The 19,763-nt window shown below is 39.5% G+C and overlaps 1 protein-coding gene across 3 annotated transcripts in view; it reads right to left on the reverse strand.

Moving 5' to 3' along the window:
* The window catches only part of VPS13B (vacuolar protein sorting 13 homolog B), a 607,742-nt gene that overhangs the window by 59,471 nt on the left and 528,508 nt on the right, over positions 1-19,763 (reverse strand). The gene's annotated exons all lie outside the window — the stretch shown is intronic.

Here is a 19,763-nt window from a genome sequence, read left to right on the forward strand (position 1 = left end):
TTTTCTTTCTAACCTGCATTATTCATCCACTTCCAGCTTATTCCACCAGGCTAAGAATAGCAAATATGCCACATAGAGTCAATGTGGTTTTCCAGATCACATTTTAAACCTTTTTAAAAATAATTGTCCGATCAAATGGTAAAAGGCCTCTTGAACATTTGAGAAAAGACCACTTCATTCATGTGGGGGAGAAGGAGGTTGAAATGTGAGATCAAAGAGCCTTGGTCTTGGCTGATAGTTTATTCCCTCTTTTGGGTAGATAGTAATTAAAGCTAAATTTTGTTTGTGGCATCATTTTCGACCCAAATTGCCATTCTGTATTTTTTTATTTTGATAAAGAACAAAATAGCAATTTGATTATGCAGTTTATTTAATATACTCTCCTTATGAGGTCACATATATTAAATCAGAAACACCTTCAACATTTTGAATGTATAGAAAATATCTTTTATTTTTTCTAGTATGTATTTATTGTAACTTTCACCATTTGAGTCTCCTGATTCACATTCATATTTATTCATATAGTATTGCTGCTTTTGGTAATATTTAGATTTCTTTCATGGTCATCAAATATTTTCCATTTCCACTCCCACCCACTAAATGTAACTAAGAAAATCAGTCTGAGCAAGTATTCCAAAACAACATAATAATTACTGTTTCTTTAGGACACATGTTTATATGAAAATAAACAATGTTCCCTGTGATTATTAACTATAAGAAAATAAAACGGACATTTTAGGAAAAACATTTACATGATATACAAACTTAATATTTTCTTTTATATCACATATAAATTTTTAAAAGCTAACCAAAGGCTAAGTGCATGAAACATTTTCCCAATTAACAGAATGAATAAAACTTTGAAAACATTCTATAAGAGCTAGCATAATCAGTCCTTAAAATAAATATTAAAGATTTGCATGGGAATTGTCATAATAACAAAAGATGAAAAGATTATTTTTCAGTTTTAGCATTAAGGGGAGCACTTATAAAGTACTTAAATTAAAAAATTTCCCTGTGTGGGTAGATAGGGGCTGGGAGGGAAGGGGTAAAGGGGAGGAAAATGGGAGATATCTGTAATACTATCAATAATAAATAATGTATTTAAAAAGAAAAAAAAAGAATAAAATCCATACATTTAATCATAAAAACATTTTCCCAAGGTCATTGGTCACCATGATGTGATTTTTGGTGAAATATTAAGAGCTTTTTTTTTTTTTGGTTTGTTTTTTATATATCTTAATAAAACGTTTTTAAAAATCTAACTCATTTCCCAGCTTTTAATATGGCCCCACTCCAGTTCTTCCTCCACACAACTGCCAGTCATCAAAAGGCTACCTACCATTCAGATGACTTCTAAAAAAGAAGGCTAACTGATTAAAACAACAAACCGAAAAACACCATTCTAGACAATAAATACCTTTAGGGAAAATTTGGTCTTATATGCACTCTACCATAAAGTTGATATTTAAATATTAGTTACAGAAAAAAAGAAAAAACAATAGTGATGTTTGGAACCATTTCAGTTTTTGTAGCAGCGACTGGGAAAAAAGCTTGGGCACACACAGAACTAAAAGAAACAAGAAAGTTGTTTTCTTTGGAGAGACTAGTAGCTGGAAATGACAAAAAAAAAAAAAAAAAAAAAAAAAAAAGGCAAGGTACGTAAGGTCGAGCTCAACTATATTTAATTTTGAAAATTTCATAGCTTCTAAAGAAACTGTAATGTACACCATGTAATTTTAATTGAGGAGTGTTCACATTTGCATATGAGCACAGTTTAGGCAGCTGCTCACTCTGTGTACACAGCTTTTAATGACTGGATGTCACCAAGGAATATGCTGTCAGGTTTCACTTGGCAGCTAGTGGTTCTCAAAATGTTGGCGCAGTATTTTCTTTGAATTACAAAAATTCAGATTCATTTGGATTTAGTTCACACAGAAAAGTTAAGTAGGAGAAAAACATAACACTTCTTCCCACATGCATCACCAATAGAATATTTGCAATGTTTGATCTACTGTTAAAAAGCATCTAAATATCATTGGCAAGTAGATGTATATAATTTATGAGGTCAGGAATTACATTCCTGAGGGGAAATCTACAAAAGGGAATTCAGCAGGCCTGCTTTCCTAGTCCTCCTTCCTGTGGTGTCATTGACTTGGGCAGGAGGCAGACACCCACGGACATCAAGCAAGAAGAAACTATAAAACCAGGCATAAGCATTTGAACTTCATGTTAGCCTAGCTGATCCTAATGAGATTTCCTTCCATCATTTATCCAATATATTTTTCTTACTCAGATACCATAAGGAGGGCAAGATGCTAGACACTATGGAGAAAATAAGGAAGAGCTCAAGGAAGAGAACAAGAAGCTTAAGGTTTTATAGGGAAAATAAGGCATGTGCAAATAACTAATAAGAGACATTAGGAGAGGTACAAAATGATACAGGAGTCTAGAGAAAGGAGGGCTTCTAGGCTGATGTGATTAGAAGAGCTTCATGAAGCAATTGGGTCTCAGAGTCTGGGTAGGATTTCAGCTGGCAAAGATGACAGTCCATTTCTGGGCCAAAGGGACAATCTGGTATGTGGAAGTCAGAAGGTATACCTGGGGCAAAGTTAATAGCCTCGACTGGTTGGAGGAAAGGGAACATGAAAAAAGAGTGAGGAGTAAAGTCAGACTAGATTGCGGTCAGCACTGATTTCCTAAGCTAAGGAATTGGTGTTTTCAGGAATTCAGGGGGTAGCTACCGAAGCTTTCTGTATAGGGGAGCAATGTATTGACAGAATGGTAAGAGTAGAGTGTGGAGGTAAGAGGGCAATAGTCAGGATGACAGCCCTAACTAGTTTGGCTCAGTGGATAATGCGTCGGCCTGCGGACTGAAGGGTCCCGGGTTCGATTCCAGTCAAGGGCATATACCTTGGTTGCGGGCACATCCCCAGTAGGGAGTGTGCAGGAGGCAGCTGAATTGATGTTTCTCTCTCATCAATGTTTCTAACTTTCTATCCCTCTCCCTTTCTCTCTGTAAATAATCAATAAAAAATATATAAAAAAAAATAGTCAGGATGACAGGCAATGTAGGCCAGAAACAGGGGAGAGAGAAAGCAGTGGGCTTAGCAAAATATCACCATCCCTTTTGTCTGGAGCCCAAGGTATTTTTATGTTGTTGTTTTTTTTAAAAGTCAATTTGGATATTTCCTTTCTCCTCTTTTCTATTCAGCTTCCCTTACTCAGTTCCCCTACCGTCTTTCCTATCCAGGCTTTTCATTGTCTTTGGACTACTTAGCTAGTAAATAATATTTTCCATTGGGAAAAAAAATCAAATAGGAACTACTCTTGTTTGAACTTTTCAATGGAAACAGAAACTAAGCAATGAGGCAGGTTGTACAGTGGCCACACTTGATGGAAGGTCCCAAGGGGCTACATTTTCATTTTTTCCAGCAGATCCCTCTCCTCTTCCTCTTCCCACCAAGCCCCCAATGCTGTGCTGGCAACAAGACTACATTCGTCGTTTTTCCACTGAAGACCTCGTATATACAGCTTTTCACTCATTTTTCCTCTCCAATACAAAATAAAGCTGAAAACGAAATTACTGATCAGGAGACTGGGGACCAGCTCTCAGGACCACCCACAGTCATGTCTGAAGGGAGAATTCCCATATTGACAGATTACAGAGGAAAGAAAACAAGATAAAATCTACAAAATCTAGGAAAACAGTGTGTACCAAAGAAGAGAAAGAGGATAGTTAAGAAAAATTTAAAAATTATATCTTAATTATAAATGAAGGATCCAGATACTTTTCTGTGAACTTTATTTCATAATTTTTAAATTATTATCAAGATTATTTCTACCTAATGATTATAAATTAAAAATTTGTCTTCAGATTCATTTGCATTGTTTTCCACTTTATAACAATTTACTATATAGTAATTTGTGATGTTCTTAAAAAAAAAAAAGAAAAGCTAAAGAACTTAAAAACTTTTCCCAATCCATTGTATCCTTTATAGAAATTTTACGAGTTCTGAAAAAAACCCCTGAATATGTTATCCAGGTGAAATAAATGACTGAAAAAAATATATATACATACATATATATATACATATATATATATACATATACATATATATACACACATTATATTTATATATACTTATTACATAAATATATAGTGTATTTTAATATATTAAAGCTTAGGCAACATAATTTTTTAACTTTGAAACTTATCACTGTATCCCAAGAGCTCAGTGCACAGTATTGAATAAATAAATGAATTAAGAAACAATAACCCAAAGTAAATATGCAAACACATTAGTGATATTTTCACATAAAATATTACCATAAAATGAATATCAAATCAAAATATTGAGAAAAGACCCTATTTTGAATGGCCTTTAATAGAGCCCTCTGATCCATAATTCAGATACCGTAATGTTTAAAGCATAAAGTAGACCCCAAATGGTACACTAGGTGAGCACCATGAGTGAAAATTAAGTTAAAATATAAATTTTCTTTGTCTATCTAAAATTACACCTGAAAAGCTACAGATCAAATTCAATAGATTAAAGTAAAATTGCTTGTTTGAAATGCATAAAACTGATTGTATATTTCACACCAACACATTAACATAAAAAGAAAATGAATTATGTTGCTCATTATTGTTTTTTCAAGGCAGTTGAATTTTAGGATGTTTAGAGTACTGGAAATAATGCTAAGAACGAAGTAGAAAAATTTCTGATAATGGTTAATGTTTGGTGTCACCCTGATTCAATACTGGAGTCTTAGGACCCTATATATTGTTTTACATTTATAGAACACAATCTCACACCTAAAAGAATGATAAAGTGGAAATAAGTCAAATTGAATTATATTCCAGTAGACAACATGGACTCTTTTGATGCATTATACTTTGGAAGAAAAAGGAGAAAGAGAAAGGAAGTTTTCCAGCTGAATCTTTTACGAGATAATATAACGGAGGAGTCACTGTCATTACACACGTGTCAGGAAGTTTACTCCTCTACAAAATGAGTGCTTGTAGGTTTTCCCTCAAGACTGGATTCAATGAAGGCCACGAATACCGTACAATCAGCATAAAACAGCCTCCTGCAAGAGGGAAACCTAGCAAACTCACAAAATGTGGGTTACAATGAAAATGGTAGCTGGAGAGGGATCCTTGTATCACAAGCCTTAGATACTCATTGACTCATCAATTCTACATGGGAATTTATACTAAGGTAATAATTATAGATATGTACAAGGATTTATCTAGATGTATGTTTATTCCAGTATTTTTTAAATAATAAGAATGTGGCATTAACAGGAAATTGGTCAAATAAAATATAGTACAATCAATATCAACTCTCATTTACCGGACACATATTGTGCCAAGCACAAGATACTTTTAATATACTGTCTTGTTCATTCCTTAAAAAAATCTTATAAGGTAGATTTTATTTAATTTTACAGATGAAAAAGCAAACTAAGAGACAGAAAGATTGAGTGACCTGTCCAGGGCCTCAGTGTTGGGGAGGGCAAGGTATAAGCTTTGAATGGAGGTGTGCTTACTCAGCCTCTATTCTTAACCATACCTCTCCTGTGGAATCCTTTCAGGCCGCTGACAAAACTCACAGCATAAAAAACATTACCAATGTCAATTAGCAATAGGTTAACTGAGAAAGAGCACGTTACAAAAGACTATGTGCAGTAGGCATCCCATTTTTGTAAAATGAACAGAAAGTATATATGCCCACTCTTAAGGGAGAAAATAGCTACAAGTATGCCAGAATGCTAACAGTGCTATCTTGTGTTGGGGTTATGTGTTTTAAATCTCTTTTTGTGTGTGTGCTTTTATGTATTTTCCAAATTCCATACTAGAAATATGTATTATTTTGCAATCAGATAAAATTAATGTTATTAAGATGAAAAATGTCTAGTAGGAAGCATTCGGAACCTGCATTTCCAGTAAGAAGGTACGTTTGGTTAAAAACAGCTTCCTGCGTGAAGCCACCCACACGCCAGCCACTGTCCTTTTTCCCTCTGCAGGGCGGGCATGTTACTACTGGTGCCAGGCTCCCCTGTTACCTCCGCAGCCTCCAAAGCTCCTCCCAGACTTGCTCTATTGCCATTGACTTGACTCCTGGAGCAGTTTCATGTAATTAGTTTGAGTTTTTCCGTAGGGGCAATAGTGTGTGTTTGTTTGTTTTTCAATTTAGCAAACATTTTTAGGATCCACATCTATTAAATGTTTACCATTAGCCAACTGACAGGACTACACATGGTGAATATAGATGAGTGAGGCACATTACTTGCACTACAAATTCTCACACTACAGTGAGAGAAACAGATATTTAACAAGAAAAAAGTTTATACTGCAAATTTTTATGAGAGGAAGGAAACAACTGTTGTGGGACTCGAGGTATACAGCTTGGGGAAGTGAAAAGATTGACCAGAGAGCGTATTTCACTTACCCAAAGAAACAACATGAAAAAAGACGCATCTGAAACAGAGTAAAAGATACGCAGGGCTGTGATTTCTGATAAACAAAAGCAGGCAACAGCCTAACTTGGAGTGGTTCTTTTTGTACCCAATCCCTTACTGAAGTATTAAAGACACCGAAACGAAGTAAATGACAGTTGCTGGGCTGTTTGAAATAATGCCATCCCCTATGACCCCCACTATAGGACTATGTCTACCGGAAGCTGGCAGCTCTCTGGAAACAACAGGTTCGAGCAGCATCCTGTTGCTTTTTATGAGTGTTTGCCACAAGATAGAGAGTCAGGAAAAACGACAAAACCAGTATCTGCGAATGAAGAAATTGTAGTTGTTCAGGAATTTGAACAATGCAGGATATCAGAGAAGCATGAAAGAATGTGAAGAAGCTTTTACTGCTGTATAGTTGAAAAAAATTAGCTAATGCCAGCTAGAAAAGAGGAACTGACTTTATCATCTGCCCAGTGGCTGGAGACATTATAGAAACCTCACCATTCCTCAGCTGATAACAAGGTCTAGCCCAGGGTTATCCACTTAATTCAATCCTATAATAAAAGGCTATTATGCAAATTGTCCCCTTGGGAGTTCAACTGCTCACTATGACGTGCACTGACCACCAGGGGGCGGCACGGAACGAAGGAAGGCCCCGGCCAGCAGCCGCCGGGGACCCTACCTGTGCACGAATTTTGTGCACTGGGCCTTTAGTCATTAATAAACAATAGAAATAAAATGAAAAGAAGCCAGAGACCTATGAAAAAGTACTGCAAAGCAAAGGAGAATGAATATCATCTTTTAAAAAATGAGGTGAAGAAGAGACTAAAGTAAGCACCCTGTCGCAGAATTCAGGGGAAAAAAATACCAGGAACGTTTTGGGTTTTCTCTAAAGTATGCAAAATTACATGATTTCTATAAAACTGTATGAAAATATTGAGGGGAAAGAACAGTCTCATGTAAATGGAAAACAGTTTGAGATTAAAAACACTAAATAATATAAAAAGGAATTAGATAAAGAAATAAAAGCAAGGAAAAAATGCATTTGCAGAATAACAATCCACAATGATAGTTTTTTAAGAAAAAGACTTAAAGACCTTTATAATTATGCAGAGCAAAATGACAAATAGATGAAGAAATATGAGAGAAAATGTCATAGGTATGAACAAAAAACAATATACTCAATTACTATAAAAAAGAAATAATGCTATTGATAGCTTATATCTTCATAGCTTTAAAACCGTGCATTGTGTCACTTCACCATATAGTTTCCAATAAATTATTTGAATTTCTGTGGGCAAATAGAATGTCAAATGTCACACATTTCTAGCAAACATTAAGGCTCAATACATGTTTCAACATATCTAAAACCAAATCATAATCTTTTTCGAAATAAAAAATACTAATTTTTCACCAATGACATATTTTTCACTGTTCAGGCATTAGTCTCTTCAATCTCTGGCTGAGATGGACATACTTAGAGAAAAGTAAATTTAAAAAGAGGCAACAGTAGGGTGAATAGTAGTGACACTTGATTTATTCATTATCAATATAACAATGGGGTGCTTAATGGGTATTCTTTATTAAAAATTATCTAAATTGAAGCTATTTAAATTAGAAAAAAATAATTAACATTACAAAAATTTTTGCAAAAAGATTTAATGAGCAAATTCATTTTTAAAGTATAACTTTATGGAACCTATCGATTATGAAATCAGATATAACTGCATACAGTAAAAAAGTATAAAACGATATATAGATATATATATGCTTATTTTAAAGAGGTCATTTCACATTACACATGTATTGTTTTCATGTTTCAAAAGGGTGTGAGCACCCCTATATTCAATGATACACAACTGAAAATATATGAATTGTGATGCCAATAGCTCCCTTATATTTAGAATTGTGTGACAGTCTTTGAGATTATTCACCTTGACACTACCACAGAGGGCTCTGATATGTGTATGTGTGTGTACAGAAAAGGATGGTGTGTCTATAAAACAGAATAACATAATTCACATTTTCTTTAATAAATAAAAACTTTAATTGCTTAATTGAGTTGAACTATCAGCAAGAGATTTGGTACCACGTAGACACACTTTCTTGACAGAAAGCTAGTCAGTGGTCGTCAAGCCCTTGGCTGGAACCAACTCTTCAGTGGAAGAGATAAGAGTATGTCGGATGGAAATGATAAAGAATAATTTAGGTGAGCTGAGAAATGGAAGCCAATGAGATAAGCAACTGGAGATAGATACCCTTTGATCATCATTCAAATTTGGATGCATATTTGAGTTTCTGAGCCCTAGTGTCAGGTTTTGTTTGAAAACCAATTTTGACTAAATACAAATATAAACAATAGAGACACCCAGCCAAAGTGTCAAACAAAACTTTCTTTGAAATATTTCTCAAATGTAACATTAGTCATTCAGCAAAATTTAGCTTAGTGTAAAGTAGAAGAAGGCAGGCCAGCCAACATGTGTCCTAAGAAAAGATCAAGTAGTTTCGTGCAATCTTTATTTTTAGTCATCATGGCAATTTAGACAATTTTAATTGTTATCCCTAAATTTTAATTAGCAAAAAAGCAGTCAACAGATGGATATGAAAGAAATAAAAAAATTTTAGTTATTTATTTTCATTGAACCAAAATGCCTTGCCATGCTAAGAAAACATTTGTATAAAGGTTAAATAAAGTATTTTGTGGCAGCCGCTGCTTCTGAGAGCCTGTGTAACAAGAAACATGAGCCAGCCAACGTTGTGCAAGTGGGTTTGCTTTCCCTGTAAGGGAATGTGGTATCGAAGACCTTGTCCTAACTCATTTTATCCCCAAGTGTAAGTCAAGCAAGTCAAACATGAACTAATGCCTGAAGGGAAGTCCTGGACTCCAAAAGTATGGATTATTTCACATTTATCTTAAAATCTGTTCTCAGAGTTCTTAAAATTCACTAACTTGGCAAGTTGGGAATTATCATGAGAAATGAAATAATTTCGTAACTATGAAGTCATCCAACATTCCATGCATCTGACACTCTTGGGCTTGGCCATGTCTTGGGCATTACTCTGACCTTTAGATAATAAGCTCTTCAATATCCTGGTCGGCATGGAAATAATTAAAACGTGCCCCAGAACAACAGGGATGCCATTGTCTTTAACAGGGTTAATGCGTTTGCTGCATGGACTTGTGGTAATAGGTGACGATGAAAGACAATCACAGTATGTACGCTGAAATCTTTATAACATTCTTGATCAGTATTTCCCATTACTTAAAAATGGCAAAATACCATGCTTTAATGGTCCAGCTGCATTCCCTTTCCCCAAGCACTCTGTATTAAAATTCACATTTAAAATTAGTTTCGTAAAGGAACTTTATGTTTAGACATCAAGAATTCACATTAGCAGAGCACTGGCTTGTGAAAAGCCTTTGAGTGTCTTGTAAAAAGCTTAAGGAATCTTCAGTATACTTTTCTCCAAAGCTGTATTTCAGTATCTAGAATTTATTGCCAGTGGGGGACAGAGAGGCCATTAGCAGCACCAGCAGTCATTCCTCTGGGTGCTTCGCAGCTGAAATAATCCCCAGGCACTCCCTTTCATGCAAGCTTGTAGAAAACCCCAGAAACCAGCCTGTGATGGATAAAGTGCCCTAACACAATCCTATCTTTGCCATTTCTTGTGACAGACCTTACCAAGTCTTAACGAGGTCATACTGCAAACCATTTTCACAAAGAAACTTTGAAATATATAGAAAAAACAAACAAACCTCAATCCAAACTTCTGCCTCTCACTTAAATAGAGTCAATATATTTCCCAACAGATGGTGAAGAAATCACAAAGATGCTCTATCCACCAGCTACTTCATGACCCAAACTGTCAGGCCCATTCACTTCTCCTGGTAATTTCCCAAGGCCCTATAACCTTCCTCAGAGAATGTATGCTACAACATTCTTATAAATACTGGACCTTCTTATAAAACTAGAAATATTCTAAGAGAGAAAGGTGAAGGAACTGCGTCTACAGCCTTCCATTTGCTGTTTCATTACGGCTTAAAACGGAAATAAAAATGCAGCCGATGGTCACTGGTCTCGGGTATTCAACTGGAGTCAGTGTTTACAGAATATTTTGGATTGCAATCCGTGCCAGATGGTCCCAGGCACTGCTTGCCTCACTGCGGACTTTAGCTATCTTACTGTCAGCAACAATAAGCAGCTTGTGACTGTCACTGGGGAGGGAAGGCACACAATCTTCCTCCCCATGTGGACCTGCGGAGAGCTGCCCACACAACAGCCAGGGTGACATTGCAGGTTTCTGGAAACCTACTTCCATGACTACAGATAGAGACAATATATGGCAAATTTAACTTGATGTAGTTTTAAATTCGATAATATTTGGTAACTGTACAACGCATGTCCAGTGTATGATAAATAAGAAATTTTCACAGTTAAACCAAAGTGGGGAGTTAGACATGCATGTGGACCTGAGGATGGTCTTGCCGGAAGTGCACTGCTAATCCCCTCCCGGAGCGCTGTCCTTACGATCCCAGAGGCCACTGGGAGGCCGAAGGGCTAAGGTGGGGAGACCAGAGTCCAGGGCACTGACCGTAAACTGAAGGACACATTTTGAGATCAGAGGACCTATTTTTGTGTGCCTATATAGTATACACAACATCATCCAACATGATGCAAAGAATGTTGCTTATAATTTTCATACTAAGATAATTAAGCTTTTTTGTGTATGTTTGTGAGAAATGTCTGAAATGTTATGAGAAGTCTGAACACTTATATGTTCTGTGAAGATTTATTGAATGCCTATTATGGGCAGGATACAGGACTAGATATTGTGGAAAATCACTCTTTTAAAGCCTCCTACTTTTTTTTTTTCCATTTTCCTTTCAGCAAAACCCACACCAACCTCACATTTGCACAAAGTATGAGGCTTTTATGGGCGTTACAAATGGCCACAGATTTTCTCAGCAGCTCTCACTAGAAGTTGAAACCTTGTCCCTTACCCTTTGGATCTGGCCTGATCTTGAGACTTGCTCTGTCTACCAGGATGTGGCAGAAGAAATACTGCATGACTCTGAGCTCAGACTCAGCAGGCTTGCAGTCTCTGCTCGTGCGCCCATCTGGGCTGCCTGCTGACGAAGTCACGTGGAAGAGAACCAACAGCACCTGGGCCAATGGCCTGTTAACTACCAAAGACATAGGTGAGGCTGTGGGACCACCCGGCCCAGCTGGCCTACAGCTGGCCGCAGCCTCATGACTGAGCCCAGCAGAAGAACCTCCTGATTGAGTGCTATAGATTTCTGACCAACAGACTCAAGAACTAATAATTTCTTTAAGCCACCAAGTTTTCAGGTGGTTTGTTTGGCTGCAGCAGATAAGTGGTACAAACTCCTCCCGCCCGCAGTCAATCCTTCTACCTGTGATCTGGACTCCTCCCTCTGCTTCCGTTCTAACATCTGATGACATTAATCCTTCTTCCTTTAGTCTGTGCATCATTGGCCTCTTCGCTGTTTATTTTTTCTTATATATGATCATGCCTAAGTGTCTTCCATTTAAAATCCTCACTTTCTCTAGTTACTACCCTATCAAGATTAAAAAAGAATCATGTTCAGTCTCTTCATTTCTTTACCTCCCATGCTTCTCTCAACCCACTGCAAACCGGCTTCTATCCCTATTTTGTCAATGAATACACTTTCCTTGAGCCATCAGTGACCTCCCAATTGCCAAATGCAATGGCCTCTTCAGTTCTTGTCTCACCGAGTCTCCTTATGGCATCTGACAACACTGACAATTCTACACCCCTAGATATTCTTCGGAGGTGTTTAGAACACCTTTATGTCCTGGTTTTCCTGCTATGTCTTGGGTTTCCTCATACCTCTTATTCCTCCTCAGTGGACCTCATTCCTCAGCTTAAACCCTACATTCTGCCATGAGTCCTCATGGCAGCCCACTTTCTTGACAGCCCCAATGACCCTTGGCCCGTTATTTGTGCCTTTGTGTAGTCTCTTCCACACTGAATAGGGCTGGTCCATGTAACCACTAGGATATTACAGAAATGACAATGAATGACTCCTGAGGTTAGGTCATAAAAGACACTGTGGCTTCTTCTTCTATCTTGGTCCGGGAAAAGCCTGCTGCTACATCCTGGGAATACTCAAGCAGCTCCATGCAGAGCCCTGTGAGGCAAAGAGCTGAGGCCTCCTGCCAAGAGCCATGTGACCGAGCCATTTTAGAAATGGGTCTTGCAGCCCAGCCCAGCCCAGCCTTTGGATGACGGCAGCTCCAGCTGATGTTTTGACTACCTCCTTATCAGAGCCTCTGAACTCAAGAGCCATTCAGTGAAACCACTCCCAAACTCCTGGCTAATGAAACTGAGAATGACTATTTGTTGTTTTATGTACTCAAGTTTTAGAGTAATTTGTTAAACAGCAGTATGTAACTAATAGGGATTTTGGTATCTGCAAGTGGGGTGCACTGTAACAAAAGCCTAAAATGTAGGAGGGCTTTGGAGCAGCAGGTGGGCAGAAACTGGAAGGACTTGGGGACTGTTAGTGTCTAAGGTGCTTCAAAGGCATTAATAGGAACTTGGTGGCCTTAGAGGAGGCTGCCAGTGAGGACTTCAGGAAAATGTTATCGGGAACTGGAGGACAGGGGACCCTTGTTATGCAGTGGCAGAGAGTTTAGCAATACTATCACATGCAAAGTAGAAAGTGTGCCTAATAAACCACGTGATCTAGCTAAGGAGATTTCCAGGCAGTGCCTAAATGCCTCCTGGTTTTAATCTGCTGCTTATATTAAAGTCCGAGAGGGGCGATATAATCTTAAAAGAGAACTATCAGATAATAAAGATCCAAGATTCACTAATTTTCAAAATTCCCAGATTTCCAGATGGCAAGTGATGCTAAAATCAAGAAATGGCTTCCAGGCAAAAATCATATCCAGGGCATGGTCTAGGAATGAAGCTAAGGAAGTGGCTGTAAGCCCTCTATTAAAGACCTCAGAAAGATCTAAATCTGTGTCTCAATGAGCTATTTAAACCATAGGGCTTCTAAGCCACGTAAGGGTGATGTCCCTGAACAGTGTCCGCAGAATCGCAAAGTGGTGAAGAAATAATCTTGAAGAGATAGATGCGTGTGATTTCCTCTAGGGTGGAGGTGGAGGCTGCCATGAAAGGGAAAATGGTGATGGGAAAACATAAAAAACTAAAAGGCAAGTAATATGGCCCAGTCAGTAATATGTAAGATTCAGCATCTTGCTGGTAATTAAGACATACGCAGAGAGAATATAAATAATGTTCATGAAGATTTTCAAGGCATAATTCTTCTTAGAGACAATGGAATATTAAAAAATACCCAATTATTCAAAAGAAGGAAGAGAAATGCAAAGGAACAAAGAAGAGATGGGACAAATAGAAAACAAATATCAATGGTGGACATCAGCTAAAATATGAATATGTATTTTACAAAAGTATAAATTTTTATCCTCTTTTAAGTCCTTTGTGCTATTGTTGTCACATATTTAACTTCTATGCAATTTATAAGCCCCATAGTATTTTGTTATGTTTAATTTAAGCAGTTAATTACTTCAAAAATAATTAAGAAAAGATAAAAGAAAGATTAATAAGAAACCCACAAAATTGTTTAAAGAATTATATTGGCAGAAACACTGCCAATTTAGATGGAAGAAACAAAGACAGTACAAAATGTAAAGAGGTCTTTGAATCTTCAAAATTCTAGGAATAGAAAGCAGCCCGAGAAAACAATGACGTGTGAACACAGGATACTTTCCATGGAAAAGGATGGATGACTCAGAGGCTTGGGCCAAGGGTCTGAAGCCATGAGCCATAGACAATTATTCCCAAGCAGAAGTATGAGTGATTCTAACCAAGAAACTTCCAACATTAATCTGGTTGGATTTCAGATCTACTTCTCCCGTTTCCTCCTTTTATGAATGGGAGTGTCTACAGTAGTTACCTGATGCCTGTGCCACCACTGTACACTGTTCTACAGCAAGAGATAACTAATAAAGCCCTCTTGGCACTCTCTCCTCAGCATTTTCCTCTCTATCCACTGCTTTGTAGGCACTGATGATAGGCCAACTTTTTAACCTCTAGGCCATACTATTCTTTTGAGCTCCTGACCCTTAAGTTCAATGGCCACTTGGACATCCGGTAAGAAAGGGAAAAGGGAAAGGAACCTTTTGTTACAGAGAGCGGAGTTCTTTACTAGGCACTTAATGTTGTCTCATGAGATATTCACTTATTTTTGCAGAAGTGGAAGTTGAAGCTCCAAGGAATTAAGAAACTGCCCAATCTTACACAGCTAACTAACCTTAGGGGTGGAACCCAGGTATATTCATATCGGGAGGCTCGACTCAGGAAGTATCTCCTTCCAGGATCACTCAGGCTTGTGCAAAATTTATTGCCTTGTGGATATATGCGTAGGGCCTCCTTCAAGTCCTGGGGGCTTCCCACAGTGTCCTGGCCATGGCCCTCTGCATAGGCAGTCTGCTTCTGCAAGGCCAGCAGGAGCCTGTGTGTCTCCCTCGCCTCACAAAAGGGGCCAATTGCTCTTTTAGGACTTTTACCTCCCAGAATTATCTCTTGCTTTTCTTCCCTATGTTAGTGTTTTACTTCAATTCCCCATCATTTCTCCCTGTCTAGAACTACTGCAATAATATTCTGATACTGATCATGTCTATAATAATTTGTTTACTCTTCTGATTCCCTCATCTACACTAATAAAAGAGAAACATGGTAATTAGCATACGACCGCTACCCTTCCCATTGGCTAATCAGCATATCCTTATGCAAATTAACTGTCAGCCAAGATGGCGGCCGGCAGCCATGCACTGAAGCCAGCAGGGAGGCTTGCTTGCTCCAGTGACGGCGAACTCCAATGTTCCCCGCCTGCCGCTGCCGGCCTCTCAGCTGCAACTCTAAGCAACTATGTACTATGTTGCAAATAAGAAGCTAAACAAAACCCCAGAAACCGGCTTTCATTCAGCCAGGCTTCAGCCAGCCGGACCGCAACATTGTATGGATGTTTTCAGCAGCGAGGCCTCAGAGCTAAAGCTGGCCCAGAATAAAAAAAAAAGAAAAGAAAAAAAGGAGCGGTTGGAAGCTTCATGCCAGCCGGAAAACAGCCCTCAGCCCCTCAGCCAGCCTGGCCAGGCACCCCAGTGGGGACCCCCACCCTGATCCAGGACACCCTTCAGGGAAAACCAGCCGGCCCCTACCCATGCACCAGGCCTCTATCCTATATAGTAAAAGGGTAATATGCCTCCCAGCACTGGGATCAGTGGAGCAGCGAGGCTCCCGGCACCGGGATCAGCGTGACAGGGGACAGCGCCAAACCCCCTGATCAGCCCTGCTCTGTGCCTGATAGGGGGGAGCTCCCCAATCCCCAGATCGCCCTGCGGCTCTGTGTGTGACAGGGGGCGGGGCCACAACCTCTCTATCCGCCCTGCTCTGTTCATGACAGGGGAAGGCGCCCCAACCCCCTGATCAGCCCTGCTCTGTGTGTGACAGGGTGCGGCGCCCCAACCCCCCACCCCCCACGGGCCCTGCTCTGTGTGTGACAGGGTAGAGCTATAACCTCTCCATCGGCCCTGCCCTGAGTGTGACAGTGGCGGCGCCCCAACCTCCTGATTGGCCCTGCTCTGTGGGTGACAGGGGGTGGCGCCACAACCCCCCTCCACAGGCCTTGCTCTGTGTGTGACAGGGTAGAGCCATAACCTCCCCATTGGCCCTGCCCTGAGTGTGACAGGGTGCAGCGCCCCAACCCCCTGATCCGCCCTGCTCTGTGTGTGACAGGGGGCGGTGCCCCAGTTCCCCTATCGGCCCTACTCTGTGAGTGACAGGGGGGAGCTCAACCCCCTGATCGGCCCTGCTCTGTGCATGACAGGAGGGAGCTCCCCAAACCCCTGATCGACCCTGCTGTGTGTGTGACAGGGTACGGAGCCCCAATCCCCCTGATGGGCCCTGCTCTGTGAGTGACAGGGGGCAGCGCCCCAACCCCCTGATTGGCCCTGCTCTGTGCGTGACAGGGGGTGGCGCCGCAACCTCCCCATCGACCCTGCCTTGAGTGTGACAGGGGGTGGTGCCCCAACCCCCCAATCGGCCCTACCCTGAGCGTGACTGAGGGTGGCATCGCAACCTCCCGATCCGCCCTGCTCTGTGCATGACCAGGGGCTGCACCTAGGGATTGGGCCTGCCCTCTGCCACCCGGGAGCAGGCCTAAGCCAGCAGGTCGTTATCTCCCGAGGGGTCCCAGACTGCGAGAGGGCACAGGCCGGGCTGGGGGACCCCCCCCCCCCCCCGCCCCAGTGCACTAATTTTTGTGCACCGGGCCTCTAGTCCTATATAATAAAAGGCTAATATGTGAACTGTCCCCTTGACCGGGTGTTTGACCAGGAGTTTGACCAGGGAGTGGGGTCAGGCTGCCAACCACCCATGGCCCCTCCCCCTGGCCAGCCCCTCTCTCCATCCCCCCCCTCCCCATTGGAGTGGGCCAGCTGGACCCCACCTGTGTACAAATTCATGCACCAGGCCTCTAGTTAGACAATAAGTTTCTTAGAAGAAAATTACATATTTACAAATGAACAGGAGGGAGGGAAACTAAATAGTGAAAGAGAAATAATGGCAAACAGGAGGGCTTGTGAGTAGACTGAGGAAGGCCTTAGATGCCATGTAATTTGGAAATATTTAATAGATGGTGGGAGAGGCTGTGAAAAATTTTGGACAGAAAAGTGTAATAATTAAAACATTACTCAAGAAGTAATCTGCAGATAGATTGGCATGGGGGCAAAGCTGTAGCTAAAAGAATAACTGAGAAAAACTGTAATAGTTCAGATGAAGAGAATTAAAGAAAACATTATTTAATTATTTAATTAATATATCATTACACTTGCCACTGACTTAGTCGGCATATAATTTTTTCCAGGATGCTTAAATTAACTTCTCTCCGATTTAGTAATCTATACCCCTTGTTTAAAAAGTTGAGAAGTATATAAAAATGTAATGAAGTGAAAAATATCACCTTAACCCACCATTCAGAGGCAACCACTGGTAAGAGTTTCACGCATCTCCTTCTCTTATTTTTCTTTGCCTTTGTTCGTATATTGTAAGGGCCATTCTGTAAATGCAGAACCTTTATTCTGCTTTTCTGACTGCTATACTATGGTAGCACTTCCCCTTTCCATGTAAAACTTTAGAGGTCCCATAATAGTTAATCTTATAGGTATGCCAGATTTTGAATCAACTTTCCTCAAAGTGAACATGATGGTTTTTAATTTTTTGATACTATAAAAATTAAATTGTGATAAACATTTTTACGTATAAACCTTTGCTTTAATTGGAATTATTTCCTGAGAGTAGGCTATGATGATTTTAATAGCTTTGACTCTTCTTACCAATTGCTTTCTCGAAAGGAAGCATTAATTCCATTGCACCTTCAATGTGTAAGAATGTCTCTAAATAAACTGTACCATGCATGCCACGTACAATGTAACAGAAGAGGCAAACATCTGAAAACATTTATCAACTTGAACAGTTTTGTCAACACAATGTATTTCCCTCCCTAAGTCTGCTTTTAAATTTTCTAAACTGTAACTGTGGCAAGGAATGTCTTTCTCTAGATATATGAGTACTTGCACTTATTAAATGAATAAAGGAGAGTGGTAACTGAGTAAGAAATATAATCTAGTTAATGAAACTGCCAGTTGGGATTACCATAAAATAAGTAGATAATACTCAAAATCCATTATTTTCCCCTTTAGATAAGAGAAAAATGATCAGATTTCACTCTGAAATATTTTTACATACAAAAAGAGAACTGGAGAACTTTTGATCTATACAGGCCTAGAAGGAGTACAATACAAATATTTTACTGCTATGGGGTGAGTACAGGTTGATTATATGTGTTAGGTATAAACTATTACTTATCAGTCCTTACTTTCTGAAACATTTTACCAAGTTTTCAAGTGACAGGAATACCATTTAGATCAGAGTAAAAATAATTTAACATCAAACTGTTAGTGTATTGAATTTTGTTAACTGGGAGGCCTTAAAGCAGGGCTGGCAAGTTGTGGCATGTGGGCCAAATTTGGTGCAGCGTCTATTTTCATATAGCCTGTGAGCTAAGAATGGCTTTCACATTTTTAAATGGTTGAAAAAAATCAAAAGAATATTTCGTGATGTGTGAAAATTACTGAAATTCAAATTTTACCGTCTATAAATAAATTCTATTGGACCCAACCACGCTCATTCGTTACGGCTGCTTTTGTGCAGAGCTGAGTAGCTGCCACGCAGACTGCGGCCCTGAAAGCCCACACAGGAGACGGAGGCCGGCCTCTGACTTAAAGTGATGCGTGCTTTCTATTTTCTTCACTAAATCTGATGCTTTAATGGGGACTTCTGCTGCTCTTCCAAACTAATTCTTACCTTGTTATATTTTGCATTTTTAAATATCTGCTATTTTTCATGAGCTTATGAAACTTTCTAGGATATCCATTTTGAAGCAACATTTTATTATTTTCTTTAGATCTGTCTATAGCACATTTTCACCCTGCTTCGTGATTTACTAACATGAAGTCACTGAGATTTGGAATTCTGCAATTCCAAAAACAATGTACAATCTATACGTTGTGTATGTTATAGGGGTAAAAGCAAATGCAGTTCCTTATGTATGAAGTAGAAGCATTCCTATTTCAAGCAGTTTAATTAGCCAGCAGTGCTCTCTATTAACCAGTAAAGGACTTTAACTCAGAGGGAAGGCGGGGGTGGGTGGGAACTTGTATGTATATATGCATAACCCATGGACACAGATAATAATGTGTGAAGGGCTGAGGTGGGCTAGAAGGGGTCAATGGTTTACAATAAAGTTTAAAAAAAAAAGGAACTAAACAAAATAAAAAAGGACGTTAACTTAAACAGACTATACACATATCCTCCCAGTTGATGGAGATGTCACTATACTTGGTTTGGTAAATTAAACATCGCTTCCCTGACTCTGAACTGCCCATATTCTGGGGAAGGAGTCCATACACTCACACTTCCGGTCCCTATGTGAACTCTACAGAATGTGAAGCACTTCTCTGAAGACCAATCCTTCGCTGGTTATTGTACTCATACAACCTGATCTGAAGTCTACTGGGCTGGGATATTTAGGGCCCTTTGTGGTGGCAAATACGGCTGTGCGGCTGACTAGATTCAATTATTCCCATGGAAATAGTTTTGTTCTCCCTCCGATTGTTTAAGGTAGCAACTGTTGTGGGATGACCAGCATTTTAAGC

This window comes from Myotis yumanensis, unplaced genomic scaffold (genome assembly GCF_028538775.1).
Source record: "Myotis yumanensis isolate MYYU_CA2020_CCGP unplaced genomic scaffold, mMyoYum1.0.hap1 SCAF_15, whole genome shotgun sequence".
NCBI lineage: Eukaryota > Metazoa > Chordata > Mammalia > Chiroptera > Vespertilionidae > Myotis > Myotis yumanensis.